Here is a 4,478-nt window from a genome sequence, read left to right on the forward strand (position 1 = left end):
ACATAACCCGCCAAACTGGCTAGTAATTTGACATCGTTACCACAATAGCTGGACATGATTTTCATAATTTCATTTACTGCTACCATGTCGCAGACCCCCCTCACCCCTCATTTTCAAAAACTCATCGGATCTAGACGAATCACAAGAATTACCTATTTTGTATCAAAAAACGGCGAAATTCGCCGAAAGGTGACAAGTTTGCACCCCTGATTATTAATAAACCATATCTTTTCTAAAACCATATCCATATTAAGTTTGCACAGAGATTGTAGCAAAAAAGCAGTGCTAATGTCAAGCCCATTGCAATGAACGAGCAAAGCAATGTAAAGTCTGTCACCGGGACAGCAAGTAGACTTTTAAATCTGAAATAATGAGTGGATTAAGCTTTTTAAATCGGCAAGAGAGAAATAGAAAGATAGAGCAGAAGCAGTAAAAGTGCCTATCTAATAGAAATTATTACCATTAGGCTATAACATCAGTCATAACATCAGTCACATTTATAATCTATAGACCTGCACTGTCTATTAATATACTATACATACTATACTATCCACAGGTCAGGGCTGTTTTGGTGGCAAGGGGTTTCTACACAATATTAGGCAGGTGGTGTTATGGCTGATTGTATGTGTATAAATATGTTTGTGTGTGTATGTATATATAAAGAGTTTCGTTGCAAAACGAGATAACTCTGTTTTAAATTTTTTGTCAAAACATGTTTATAATTATGCTATCAGGTTATTTTGTTTTATGGTACTACTATTTTTTTAAGTTATGAAGGTTTAAATCAAAACAAACCAACTGCAGTTAAATTGATATAAATAGGCTTTATGCCCAGCTGCACTACTTCCTGAAATTCAGCCAGCTCCTTGTTTCCTGTCTTCCATTATTGGACAAACTGATTAATCCAGGTGTGTCTGATTATTGTTGTTCTGACCACTAGCGTAGCCAGGATTCACAATGTGGGTGGGCCCAGAGAAAATCAGGTTGGCCTTAACCAAAAAAGCATCTGTTATCAAAATATACAAACTAGGGCTGTCAAAATTAACGCGTTAATAACGCGTTAACGGAAATTCATTTTAACGCAACTAATTTTATTAACGCCGATTAACGCAACGCGCAATTTCTGTTTGACCCTTGGTCCAGCCCATAGTTGAATGAACAGAGACGCTGACAAATGGGATCCTGTCTAAAGGATTAAAAGGTTTTCATAGAAATAAGAACATTAACCAAATCGTCTAGCAAATCCAATGCTGTAAATGCTCGTTGGACATCTGAAATGATCTATATTTATACGTCTGAGATGTAACGTTCCCGTCCTCCTAATGCTTAATCTAATGCAAAGTTGCGTCTCAATTCATTTTGGTTTCGCTTTTATGCATGACTTAGAAAATAGACTGCAGGACTTGCTTGATGTTAAAAGAGTCATTAAGAGAGATAAAGTTCGGTACCTGATTATTGTTAAAGAGTTATTAAGAGCGACAAGACTCAAAAGCGATCTCCTCACGCTGACTGACTGACATCTGAGCGCGTGCACACAGACGCGCGAGTGCGCGACCCGGATATATAGACATCTACACAAAATTAAAGTTTTACAAATATCTGCTTTGATAAGAATTCACGCAGGTAGGATCTATAATCTGTTATGTCTTAAGTAAATGTTTGGTTAACTGTTGGGTAAAAATATCTGATGTGTAACATAATATTAGATCACTTAGATTTTAAGCAGTCTGTCACAATGTCAATCAAACAAAAACAAAAAAAGTTTAACATATATTGATTATGTTTTTGCTTTGTGTGTGCTAAATCTTATAGTTTTATCAGTGATTTTAAGGTATTGATGTGGTAATTTAATGTATGGATGTGGTAATTTTTCTGCTAATTTAACTTTGCTGACTCTTTCAACTTCAAACAGGTGTAGTTCTGTCATATTTTGTTATATTCCACCAAATCATGCATTGTTCTTTGTTTTAATAGAGAATGTCAAAATATGAACAACTATTTTTTTGAAAATTTGCTAATTTCGACTAAATTTGACAGCACATTGATGCAGCATCAAATAAAAATGGAGAAAGAAAATTCTTCTTAAAGGAAAATGCATATACAAAACAATGGCTTGATGGTTCTGTTAAAAATGTAAACAGGCTGTTGTTAACATACATTTGCATAAAGCATCTATAATATGTATATATGATTAGAGTATTAAAAACCTGAAGAGTGTTAAATTAGGGTAAATTTAGAACGGATAAAAATGTGAGATTAATTTGCGATTATTCGCGAGTTAACTCATGAAATCATGCGATTAATCTAGATTAATTTTTTTAATCTATTGACAGCCCTAATACAAACACACAACCAGTTTCAATCACCGTTTAATAAGAACAAAAGCCTGTATGGGCCCTATTTTAACAATCTAAGCACAATGTGCAATAAACCAATAAGAGTCTCATCTCCTTTACAAGCCAGTTGCGCTTGCGCCATCCCGATTCCATATTTTGGCAGAATTTGTAAACTAAAAAACTGAGCAGAGGAAGAAGACCACCAGTTTAAGATTGATATTAAAAAAATTGCGTTGTTTTTATTTGTAATGAAATTGTTATTCTTTGGTATTAAAACCTTTAAAAGTCATTTTCTTTCAGTCTTGATCATTCAAGTAAAAATAGCAGGCTTTTAATTGCTGTAAATGTATTGATAGCCCAGATGATCCGTGTTATCTCAAAGAATAGTTTACAAATATGCAAGAAAAGCTTTATAGGCTTACTTTAAAAATACTTTAAATAGTAGCTTAATTTGTTGGTATTTGAAAAGTTTCGTTGCAAAAGAAATCTCGTTTTTTGGTTGTGCATTCCAATTAATATCAATTCAACTGCGGTTGGTTTGTTTTGATTTAAACCTTCATAACTTAAAAAATACAGCTAAGTAGCACTATAAAACAAAATAATGACATGATAACATAATAATAATTTGACAAAAATGTTAAAAACGGAGTTCTCTTGTTTTGCAACGAAATTCTTCATTTATACCTTTAAAAGTCGTTTTCTTTCAGTCATGGAAGTAAAAATAGCAGGCTTTTAATTATTGTAAATGTATGGATAGCCTACATGATCAGTAATCTCAAAGAATAATTTACAAATATGCAAGAAAAGGTTTGTACTTTAAAAATAGTTTATTTGTAACAATAAATAATTTATTAACGCAATTTCAGCACTAGAACAGCGCTGTGGGTGTTTTGAAAGTGTGTGTTCATTCGGGCCCCAGAATGCCTGTAAACCGTTGGCCGTGTGTGTTCTCCTGGGTCCCAGAATGCCTGTAAACCGCTGCCTGTGTGTGTTCATTCGGGCCCCAGAACGCCTGTAAACCGTTGCTCGTGTGTGTTCTCATGGGCCCCAGAATGCCTGTAAACCGCTGCCCGTGTGTGTTCATTCGGGCCCCAGAACGCCTGTAAACCGTTGCCCGTGTGTGTTCTCCCGGACCCCAGAACGCCTGTAAACTGCTGCCCGTGTGTATTCTCCTGGGCCTCAGAACGCCTGTAAACCGTTGCCCATGTGTGTTAATTCAGTCCCCAGAACGCCTGTAAACAGCTGCCCGTGTGTGTTCTCCCGGGCCCCAGAATGTCTGTAAACCGCTGCCCGTGTGTGTTCTCCCGGACCCCAGAACGCCTGTAAACCGCTGCCCGTTTGTGTTCTCCTGGGCCCCAGAATGCTTGTAAACCGCTGCCCGTGTGTGTTCTCCTAGGCCCCAGAATGCCTGTAAACCGTTGCCCATGTGTGTTAATTCAGTCCCCAGAACGCCTGTAAACCGCTGCCCGTGTGTGTTCATTCGGGCCCCAGAATGCCTGTAAACCGTTGCCCGTGTGTGTTCTCCCGGGCCCCAGAACGCCTGTAAACCGTTGGCCGTGTGTGTTCTCCTGGGCCCCAGAATGCCTGTAAACCGCTGCCCGTGTGTGTTCATTCGGGCCCCAGAACGCCTGTAAACCGTTGCCTGTGTGTGTTCTCATGGGCCCCAGAATGCCTGTAAACGGTTGCCCATGTGTGTTAATTCAGTCCCCAGAACGCCTGTAAACCGCTGCCCGTGTGTGTTCTCCCGGACCCCAGAACGCCTGTAAACAGCTGCCCGTGTGTGTTCTCCAGGACCCCAGAACGCCTGTAAACCGCTGCCCGTATGTGTTCTCCTGGGCCCCAGAATGCCTGTAAACCGTTGCCCATTTGTGTTAATTCAGTCCCCAGAAAGCCTGTAAACCGCTGCCAGTGTGTGTTCATTCGGGCCCCAGAACGCCTGTAAACCGTTGCCCGTGTGTGTTCTCCCGGGCCCCAGAACGCCTGTAAACCGTTGGCCGTGTGTGTTCTCCTGGGCCCCAGAATGCCTGTAAACCGCTGCCGGTGTGTGTTCATTCGGGCCCCAGAACGCCTGTAAACCGTTGCCCGTGTGTGTTCATTCGGGCCCCAGAACGCCTGTAAACCGTTGCCCATGTGTGTTCTCAT

The sequence above is a fragment of the Misgurnus anguillicaudatus genome, chromosome 12 (assembly GCF_027580225.2).
Source record: "Misgurnus anguillicaudatus chromosome 12, ASM2758022v2, whole genome shotgun sequence".
In the NCBI taxonomy this organism is placed as follows: domain Eukaryota; kingdom Metazoa; phylum Chordata; class Actinopteri; order Cypriniformes; family Cobitidae; genus Misgurnus; species Misgurnus anguillicaudatus.